The sequence below is a fragment of the Schistocerca americana genome, chromosome X, assembly GCF_021461395.2.
Source record: "Schistocerca americana isolate TAMUIC-IGC-003095 chromosome X, iqSchAmer2.1, whole genome shotgun sequence".
Classification (NCBI taxonomy): domain Eukaryota; kingdom Metazoa; phylum Arthropoda; class Insecta; order Orthoptera; family Acrididae; genus Schistocerca; species Schistocerca americana.
In genome coordinates, this window is record NC_060130.1 from 407,712,816 (window position 1) to 407,724,697 (window position 11,882).

Here is an 11,882-nt window from a genome sequence, read left to right on the forward strand (position 1 = left end):
ATCCCTTGATGCCTCAGAACATGTCCTACCAACCGATCCCTTCTTCTAGTCAAGTTGTACCACAAACTCCTCTTTTGGTTCAAATGGCTCTGAGCACTATGGAACTTAACATCTATGGTCATTAGTCCCCTAGAACTTAGAATTACTTAAACCTAACTTAACCTAAGGACATCACACAACACCCAGTCATCACGAGGCAGAGAAAATCCCTGACCCCGCCGGGAATCGAACCCGGGAACCCGGGCGCGGGAAGCGAGAACGCTACCGCACGACTACGAGCTGCGGACAAACTCCTCTTCTCCTCAATTATATTCAATACCTCCTCATTAGTTATGTGATCTACCAATCTAATCTTCAGCATTCTTCTGTAGCACCACATTTCGAAAGCTTCTATTCTCTCCTTGTCTAAACTATTTATCGTCCATGTTTCACTTCCATACATGGCTACACTCCATACAAACACTTTCAGGAACGACTTCCTGACACTTAAATCAATACTCGATGTTAACAAATTTCTCTTCTTCAGAAACGCTTTCCTTGCCATTGCCAGTCTACATTTTATATCCTCTATACTTCGACCATCATCAGTTATTTTGTTATTATTACGTTATCAACACAATATCAAAAAAGGGTAATGAAAGAGCAAATCTAATAATGAATAATAGGAATATGGGTAAACTGTCATGGACGGCGTAGTGGAAGCATTATCATAGCCAAGCTAGATACGAAGCCAGTATTTACCACAATAGTAGACGTTTATAAGCCTACTAGCTCCACAGATGATGCAGAAATTGAAAGAATGTGTGATAAGATAAAACCAATTATGCAGACAGTTAAGGGAGACGAAAAATTAATTTTGTTGGGAAACTGGTATTCGATATTAAGGAAATGAAATGATGGAAAAATAGAACATGGTCTGGCGAAAAGGAAAGAAAGGGAAAGTTGCTTGGTAGAATTTTGCGCAAAGCATAATTTAATCACTGATAATACGTAGTTTAAGGAACATAAAAGAAGGTTCGGCGTTTGGAAGAGACATTATGACATAGGAAGGTTTCAGATTTATTACACTAGGCGATTTTTTCTACCGTGTACAAACTCTAGGAGTTGATCATTGAGAGGGTACGGAACAAAAAAGATCTAATGAACTATGTCCGGAAATGCATGGTTTCCATGCTAGAGACCCTTTGATCAGTCACACTTTGCTACAGAGACCGCAGTCTAAAAGCGCTGTACCGTCCAGCCATAGTTAAGGTATGCATGGTAGAGGGTGGTACTACCATAGCGTCCTCTCCGGCAGTAGTAATTGGTAATGTTGTGGCCGATTCACTTCTGTTGCTGACTCACCTTGTAGTGGATGTGATACAGCGTTGTACACAATATTTCCGTATTCTGACCGAGAGCTTGTCGACATGGTGTTTAATTAGAGAAAGGCAAATGGCAACGGGCGGTGGGCAGCAAGGTTGTATCAGGAGACCCATCCCCGCCGACAACCACAGCATTCAATGATTGCAACAATGCTTCGCCGTTTGTATGAGACAAGGTTGTTTCAGAAACCAGGAAATCGTGAATAACGTGCCCGAAATGTTCGGACACCAGACTTGCAGGAAAATGTGATTAACACTGTGGAAGACGACCGCTGTGTCAGTACCAGGCAGCTGGCCCGCCAGTACAGAACAGGGTAAGCCAGACGACCGTGTGGAATATTCTCCATGACAAATGTGTGCAGGGCTTACTAGCGACGGACTTTCCACATAGGGATCAGTTTTGTCACTGCTTTCTTCACCAGGAAACCGCAGCCTCTGTAACATTGTTTTATTGAATAAACAGCCTCTAGCATGGAAACCATGGATTTCCGGACGTAAGTTCATTACACCTTTTTTGTTGCGTATCCTCTTATCGATCAATCCCTAGTGTCTGTACATGATGGAAAAAACCACCCTGTATAGTGGTACGGTGAAGATACATAAATAACATTGCAATCTGCAAAATGTTTCGGAGGCATATCTGGACTATGACCACAACGTATTGGATACTGACAACCCGGTCCAACTTCTCATGGGTAGCATTACGTAGCTGTGACCAGACGACTTGACTGGCGCAGTGTACATTGTTTGGGGCCACGAATTAAAATTAAGAGAACAACGTTAAGTAAGTGAATATCGTTACTTTCATATGAGTAACGCGATGCAAGCAACGCACGCCGGGTAAGTTGTCTGGAAGTGTGAACGTTATGTGTTCCATACTGAATTGGCGCTTGGAGTGACATCTCATGGCAATGATAGGAGCACATCGTGATATAAGTAATAAGTTTACAACCAGTGTAAATTCTATATATATATATATATATATATATATATATATATATATATATATATATATATCTGTGTGTGTGTGTGTGTGTGAGAGAGAGAGGCAGTTGTTTTCAAATGATTGCAGCGATTGGTTAAAAATATTTAATTATTTCAAACTGTAGGTATCACATCACAACGTGACAATGAGGTGCTTATGTTTTAATTACCGTTCATATTTATTACAATGCCTAAGTTGAGTAAATCATTTCCTGGTATTCGAAGAATTTGCTGTGAATTAGGAGCGCAAATTGCCATTTGTAATCTGAGGGAAGCATAAATTGGCAGTCTGAAACTGTGGTCGTATTTCAAAATGCGTCCCTGAACCATCCGTACAAGTAGTTTGAAATCTTGTGTATTCATCTGCAAGACATTTTTGAATTCCAGTCAACAAGGTCGTTCCCGTGTCTTTATGATCTTTAAAAGGCCTAAATCTCTTTCTCGCCAGTGGAGATTCGTTTATTAGTCTTCTGTATAATTTGGGAGTGTCCAAGGAAATAATCTCTCTCAACCCACTACGCACAGTGACTCGTACCCGCCGTTCGCCTAAAGGGGTAGGCAACCCCTCGGAAACTGAAGCATCACGGGGTTGCATATGTACAAGGCGTTGCATCCCCAGACTAGGTCGATCACAAGAACGACAGACAGCAAGACAAACGACACCAGAGATCCCCTTTGCCAGGGACCTACTTCCTCCGCCATGTCACGTGTGCGGAACTGGATCGACACAAATTCCTCCATGCCCCAGCTACAAAGCGCTGCGCAAGCCAACACGTGGGCAGTTCGCTCCACCGGAGCTCTGGGCAAATTCATGCGCCGGCTCTTAGCAGCCCATCGGTCACAGCCCGGTCGGAAGCCACCCAGCGATATCCTCCGTCGTTAAGGATTATCAGTGTGTTCCAGGTGTATGCCTGTTAGTGTATGAGAAGTTGTATTATTTTTGATTCCTAGAATTTTCCTCTGTTATTAAATCTCGCTACTGTAGTCGTATTAAACTCTTATTATTTCCTATCAAGCTCTCCTCGTGGGAGATATAGCACAGAGAATCGCGTTCGCATCTATGTTTGGCTCAAGGAAAGCAAAAAACCTAAAGTTGAGTCATTTGCTAAGCTGCAGCAAAACTTTACATAAACTTTTGCATCCCACACTGCGTTTCACTCTACAAATAAACAATTGAAAAGCAAAGGTTTTCAATTGGCAAGTTTCTTCTCTTGGTAGTTGTTCTACAACGATTTAAATGAACTGGATGTCGCTTAGGAGTCTAGCATTCCGTCATTACAGCAGCTCGTGGGAGCAGGGTAGTCAGGAGTGAGTCACATGGGATCCAACCATTGTGTCCCCAGCACCACATCTCAATCTTCGGCGATATAGTATTGCATAAACAATGTGGCTGTCAAAACGCCAACCCGTTACTGACAACATAAGCAGTAGTGAGTGTCGGTGCAGTCCAGGGGCCAAATTTCTGTAGAAATGGGAAAAGAAACTAAAAGAGGTGAGCCTTTATATTCAAAATTATACGCGTGCTCCGCACGCACAGGGCACACCCCAACTTGGCGGCCGGCATTAAATATGCCTTTGAGGAAGTTGGCGAAAAGTTTTCGATACTGGGACCATCGTTGTATCTCGTCATGGGCATTTTGTAGAAAATTCCAGTAGTCCAGACGCGATTTTTCATCATCGTCATAAAGATACTTCACCGTCCATCCTTTGATCCAGGTGACCGTCCGTGACTTTATCGTCGGAAAGTAAGCTACCTCCAAGAGAATGAAGGAATCAGATGTAATGACATGCGGCGGTACACGGAGATAGCATGCTATTATTTGGATTCCCAGGAGCCAGACATCCTCAACTGCCGCGCAAGTGAGGCGATAAGCGTCGTCCACATTCTGATATGCAGAGCCAAGTGGCGTGTCCATCAGTTCAGTGTCGTGGATCCGTTGATTGATGTTCAACGTTATATAGGCTACGTAGTACCACTTGGTCCATACCGACGATGGGAGGAATCTACGGTGAATATTTCTCCAAGTCGTAGGCCATCGTAACCTGGGACATTTGAGTTCAACAATGTTACAATCTACACCTTGCACCAACAACCCGGGAGTAAAAATCTTTCGCGCAAGGCGGTCCCTTGCACGGAAGACTATCTTGGACGTAATTAAGGACAATGATGAAGGAAGACAAGTGCATAAATGACGTCGGAATGTTACCCACCGCTACTGGGGGAATGGGAGAGTGGAATGGATGGTCCAGTAAGTTGTGCATAAAAGAGTCACCCTTTCTGAGCCACTACTTGTACATAATAGCCATGAAGATAGCCTCCGCGTGGTAGTGACCTTTCGTGAGTCCTAGCCCTCCCTCTCTAGGAGGGAGGGTGAGAGTTTCGTACTTCACCATCAGAAAGTATCCCAGGACCACGTGTAGACGTCGGTCGATCATAGTCGGCTGAGGCAGCGCCTGTGCAATTTGGATCATCCGAGAAGCCACATAGATGTTCAGATATGTGACACACCGCAGTGGGTCGAGCTGGCATAGAGGGTGTTGACGGATCGTCGTACGGGTGAGCCAGAGAACGTAGCGGTGGTTGACTGCCGTGGTTTGCTACAAGGAATGGGGTGAGTAGCAAAATCGTTGAACGCATGAAAGCGGTGCCATTTCTTCCTGAGTGGACTCGCTCTATCAGCATTTCTGCCGATTTGAGCATATTTACAGCACTACCCGCTACTGAGCCTTTTTCCGTCAGCAGTGCGAGGACTCGTGCGACCTCCTCCCTTGATCGAAATAACAACAGGACGTCATTCGCGTATGCACGACATCTGAAAGCGTAACGCCTTAGTTTGACCTCTGAAAATGCGTTCGTCATCCGCCCAATTATCAGTTCTAGAGCTAGTACAAACAGTAACACTGAAAGCGGGCAGCTCTGTCGGGGCGAGTGGCGAATCGGGATTGATCTTGTGACCCACCCACTGACCTGAATCAAAGAACGTACTCCTCCGTAAATCCGCCTAACTACCCCAATGAAGCGGACGGGATACCCCATATTTTCATCCTGACAAAAGTGTTGTCAGAATCAACCGGCACAATTTCCCCTTTCAGAGCTGACCCCCCTTGGCCACGGCTATCACATCATGATAGCGTTTGGACATTCATCGAACCATCCATCATCGTTTTTTCGGGTAAATGATTCTACTAAGGTACAAGCGACAATACAAAACCGGTAGCCGGTGAAAAATCTTACAGTCGGCGTTCAGTATAGTTAGGGGTTGGTAGCGTCCCGGCGACAGCTTATGTACTGGTACCAGTATGCCTTCCATAAATGCTGGTGGAATTGGCATAGCCCACTGTAACAGCTCGCTGTACACTGTCGTCCATCTGGGCGTCATTTCGAGTAGAAAGGCTCTATGGAATTTAGCAGGAAGCCCGTCAGTGCCCGGCGATCTGTTCACGACACCATTGGCGATTGTTTCATGGACGTCCTCGCAGCTAAAATTTTCCATCATAACGCCCGCTTCAAAAATGGTTCAAATGGCTCTGAACACTATGGGACTCAACTGCTGTGGTCATCAGTCCCCTAGAACTTAGAACTAATTAAACCTAACTAACCTAAGGACATCACACACATCCATTCCCGAGGCAGGATTCGAACCTGCGACCGTAGCGGTCTTGCGGTTCCAGACTGTAGCGCCTTTAACCGCACGGCCACTTCGGCCGGCTAACGCCCGCTTCCAATCGCGTAAAGGCACGGGAGACATGATTGGGCATAAGGCGAGGTCCTCGACGGGAGAATCATGTTCCCAATAGTGGTGCTGACAGTGCTCCACAAATTCGTTGACAATTTGTGCTTGGCACGTCATCCTTAATAACCTGCGAGTGATCAACTCCGTGACCAAGCACTGGCGTCGTTTCTGTTCTTGTACAACGTGGTGCATCGAGGGTCTCACGTTCCATATCACATCCTGGCGTCTTGTACTCATAATCGTTCTCTGAATTTGTCGTCGAGCTAGCGCCACCAGTTTCGCCTTTATACTTTTCGGGTCAATGTGAGCGTCCTGCCCTGGTGGGCGGTCATCCAGTTCTGGAAGTGCTGCGAAGCAAAATTTGGAAGTATGGCGGTTCCATGTTGCCATCTCCCTTCCGGAGTTGATTAGTGTGGATTGGATCGTCGATTTGGAACATTCGAGCCGTCAATCAAGCATCGTCGCATACAATCCGACTCGCATTTCATATGCCTCCCATGTCTCAACTATTCGTGTGTACAATCGCGGCCTTGGAGATGATACGTTGAGCTTCCATGGGGTCTGATTCCTCCACAATTCCCAGCGTGGGAGAAGAACCGTACAGATGTAGGCACTGTGAACGGAAAACGCCAATGGCCAGCTTTCCACCTCTTGCACAGTACTGGCAAGGCTCATGAGTGTATAAATGCTATCCAGTCTGCTCGCGGAATGACTTGTCAAACAGCTGAAGCCTTGGGCATCTCCATGGCACAACTCTCACATGTCACAAAGCGTAACATCTCGAACGACAAAGCACAGCTCCTGGCAGACGTTGGGTTGTGGCCACTGATCCTTTTGATTGAAAATACAGTTGAAATCCCCACCAAGGAGGATGATATGTTCATGACGTCCAAGGAACAACGGGGTATTACCTTCTGCATAAAAGCGCACACTGTCTTGGCGTCGTCCAGAACCTGAAGGTGCGTAAATTTTAATTACGCGTGTTCCCAGTGTCGTGAAGGCCATTCTTCAGGCAGACGGAAGATACTGGACATCATCAACGGGGAACCCATCATGTATGTAAACAGCTAAGCCATGGGCCATTATGACCCCCATGGGATACATAGGACTGGTACCCGGTGATGCGCGGCAGTGCAGCGAGGTGAACCTCCTACAACAACACAATATCTATATCAGATGCCCAAATCATCTCCCTCGCAAGACGTATCTTGACTGGTGAATTTACGTCGCTAGTATTCATCTTTACAATTCGAAAGGAAGGGTATGATTCCCATTCCAGAGGCCAGTGCCAGGACAAGTCCTATCGGTGCTGCAGTTGGCTGTTGGAGGTGCCCATCTGCACTGGGGACTCACCGTCATCAAGCATCAGTTCGTCTTCTGGGGCATTGGCGAGCCCTCCTCCGTTTCGTCGCCTCACGTCAGAGCAACCACTGACGCAGCAATTTCCACGTCTTCAAACTACGCTAGCATCAAAACGCAGCCTTGTCCGTTATACCGAACCAATTTGAGTATTCCAGATTAACACCACATCCCTTCAGTGGTGGAGGTACCGACGTCTGGTGTTCCAGTGTTGTGTTTTCCATGGCCTCATTTAGTTGTGAAAATACCAGGGCGTCGTTCGGGTGTTGGGCATGTAATCATCAGGGCATGGAGAAATATCCTATGCTGACGTCGTCTGCCATGGAGAGTAGTCACACATTCCCAAAAAAAAGCGCAAGATGCGGTTCCACACGTTAACACGGGATATTTCTCCATGCCCTGACGATTACATGCCCAACACCCGGACGATACCCTGGCATCTTCGCAACCGAATGAGGCCACGCAAAACGAAAACGCAACATTGGAACACCAGACGTCGGTGTCTCCACCACTGCAAAAATATGGAGCTAATCTGGAAGATTCAAATCGGATCGGCATAACGCACAAGGCTGCCGTTTTGATGATAGCGACAACTGAAGGCGTGGAAACCGCTGTGTCAGTGGTTGCTCAACAGGAGCCCACGTGGCTGCTGCAGTGTCTTTACTTATGCTATTCCTAATAAAGTGGGTGGTGTTACTTATCTATTTCGGAGCTTGTTCTTTCTTTATGCACCATGCCTCCGTCACAACACTTTTCACCTGCGAAACTTGAGCTTCTCCCGGTGTATCGAATGTTGAAATAACTTCTGGGATTGCAATTGGGTAACGTTCTCGACAATCGCTGTTTCAATATGTCGAAATTTCGCCGGTTATACGCAGATGCATTCCCACAAGTTGTTTGGAGGCTACTTCCTATTGTTGTCAGAACTGGTCAAAACATGTTGCCAGTAATTCAAAAGTAACCATTCATCCTTCAATCATGCTTCACGTATGCCCAGTGTGGAACAGATCTGGTGATCATGAGGAGCAGTCGAGTCCATGAGCACCTCAGAGAGCATAAAAAGTATCAAAAGGGAAGTGTGCATAGCCGCAGCCCGTACTGAATGACCACATCACCGTGACGTTATAGATACAGTTAAAAAATAAGCTGAAACGTGTTTCAGAAATATTTTGCACTATTTTACAGTCGCCTCAAGTAACATCAGAGATGCATATTTAAACGCTCGGCTCTCCACTCTATGATGCCTAGAGTTGATCCATTATGTCGTAGGCAATACAATCTGGTAGTTGCCGGCCGCGGTGGTCTCGTGGTTCTAGGCGCGCAGTCCGGAACCGTGCGATTGCTACGGTCGCAGGTTCGAATCCTGCCTCGGGCATGGATGTGTGTGATGTCCTTAGGTTAGTTAGGTTTAAGTAGTTCTAAGTTCTAGGGGACTGATGACCACAGCAGTTGAGTCCCATAGTGCTCAGAGCCATTTGAACCATTTGAGCTAATCTGGTAGTTGACATACACACCAAAAACCATTAGCGACACAAATACAAATTCTCTTCACTTTACTGAGCATAGCTTTACTCATTCGTTTCTACAGCTAAATATATCGTTATGTCATCTGAGACAATCTGTCCAACGATTAAAGTACAAGATATAGGAAAAACATAGGACTTTTACAGTTCTGTTTGGATTTGTAGGCTTAAAGGCAGAATTTGAGGCCAAATAGGAGAGGATATGGAGCGTGTGCGGGTGTACTTTTGGAAGGTATATGTTAGTATAGAAGTGGAGCCGGCCGTTGTGGCCGAGCGGTTCTAGGCGCTTCAGTCTGGAACCGTGCGACCACTACGGTCGCAGGTTCGAATCCTGCCTCGGGCTTGGATGTGTGTGATGACCTTAGGTTTAAGTAGTTCTAAGTCCTAGGAGAGATGTTAAGTCTCATAGTGCTCAGAGCCATCTGAACCATATTTATGGAAGTGGAGGTAATGAAAGATACGAAAGAGTGGCTTGCACTAAGTTTTTGTGCGAATATAAGCAATCCATAGGTGTTAGATACAGGCAACAAGCGGAGGAAAGTCCATAGGTTGGGGAAGAATTCATCTGAGGCAAAGATTCACAGGGATTAAGGAATTTGAGGGATTGACAGAACAGAGAGCTGGGGTCGCATTGTGAGCGGGAGACTGGGCGCTGAATGTGGCTGAGTGGCCCAGTTTACCCCCACTGGCGTCAGTTACACTCTACTATCTGCAATAACATTTATTTCTCGTGTTGAGTTTACAGAGCTATAAAAGACCTCCAGGGCGGTGGTCAGCCGCCAGCTGTAAGCGTGTGCAGCGAAGTGCTGACGTTTCTTCAGCGAGGTGTGATGTCGCCCTGCAGGCCAGTGGGCCATGGCCGTACATTGTGCTGGTGGCAGCATGGGGCCGAGAAGGCGTCGCCCGCCAAGGCATTCTGTAGAACAGTGCAGCACCCACCTCAGTACTCTCGAAGACAGCCCATCACGCGCTCAGATGAGGACAACCGACTGTGGCCCAGGACGACTAAGCCACGGTGATCCTCCAAGAACTGACGATGACTACAACAGATGTTCTCGAGTCAGCCAGAGGATTGCGTGAATGTGTCACTCCCGGCCGGTATGCAGATGACAGCTTTCAGATCATCCGCGATGACCTGTAGTGGAGGAGGGCTGGCCACACACCAGTCTTCTTTTCAGCCCCAGTGTCCCAGTAGACAACAATGGCAGACTATGGCTGTGGTATGCATCAGGGTGGCTGCATCTAGGTGTTGAAGTCAGCAAGTTTGTAAATAAGTGTGTGTGTGTGTGTTTGTGTAAGTACAATCTAACTTCTGCACCATTTCAGTGCAGTAATGTGTTCATAGTAAATAAGTATTGTAGTAGTTCTATTACTTGTTTATTACCTCATAAATATAAAAAAAACTTTTTTTATTTTAAATTCAGTGCATTAGTGTTAGTAAAATGATTCTTTCATATAGCGTTCATTAAAAAAAATGACGATCATTTCACTTGGGACCTGTGGAAGGTACATTAGCTTATTTGTTTCAGTTGTAAATATTTGTCATCTACTATTGTTTTTCTGACATGTTCCACATCCTGGAGGACCTCCTTACTATGGATAAATTGGAATGAAAGTAAATCTAATCTAATCTAAAAGCAGTCATCAGGCAGGCCATCGCCGATAAGTCTGTAGTGGTTTCACTGAAACTCAATGGACCGCCATTGACTTTGGTTCTAGCACCGAGATCGGGTCCTTCTACCTAAGTTTTACTTTGCAGTGGCGCTTTGGCGCTGAAGTTACGACGTTCTGCTTTACATTACTTTGTTATGTGACACTGCGATGTTTGCATTTCTACTTTCCTCGCTCGGAGGTTGTGGGCCAATGCTCGCTTTTGCCCTGATATCCGTTATGCTGCGTGGGGTAACCGCGCGGTCTGTGGCGCCTTGTCACGGTTCGTGCGGCTCCCCCCGTTGGAGGTTCGAGTCCTCCCTCGGGAGTGTGTGGTCCATAGCGTGTTAGTTTAAGTTAGCTTGAGTAGTGTGTATGCTTAGGGACCCTTGACCTCTGCAGTTTGGTCCCATAAGACCTTACCACGAATTTCCAAAAATATCCGTTACGTTGGCAGTACGCCTTACTGACTTTCTGATTGGCACGCCGGCCAAGAACTAGCCGCCTCTGTTCTGAGCTCAACTAATAAAACATAAAAAATTTAAACATGTACAACGAAATTGTTCTGCTGTGCAAGAGAATTTACAAAAAATGGAACACAGGAGGCATACGCATGTAAGAAGTTAGGTATGTACCATCGTGTTTTGCAGATTAGTCATTTTAGTCTGTCGTAAGCTGTCTGTTTAGTGATTAGCGCCTCTAAATCAGCGTTCCTCAATCTTTTCGACAGTGTAAACCTTTTTAGTGCCCATTTTTATTATGTAACCCCTGGTTTGTCTCTGCAGTATGTTTTTAACGCAACATTCTGTAAAAGGATTATTTCGTCAAAAATGACAGTTATTTGAAATAATATTTATTTACTTCAAAATATAATTTCAAAATTAATCCAGTAGTTAGTTTAATAACTTAATACATTTTAATGAATAATCAAAAGAATTTAAAATTTTAATTTGAATGAGATTAGTGATACTGGCTCACATTCTGGCAGGTAAGATATACTTGAGAGAAGACTTTGTGTATGAAAGTTTAATTTTCATGACAGGAATGGTGTAAAGACTTCTGACTTTTCTTGTCGATACATAAGCTAAGAATCCTGTTTCTCACACACACACACACAAACACACACACACACACACACGATCAATCAGATAGTTCAATAAAAGTTTCGTACTCTTCCGCTGACTTAATCGAAGGTCATTCGTTTTAATCCACAGTTCATTTTTATACACTGCCTGGCAGTTTCTTCAAGTGAAGTTGTGCCACAAATA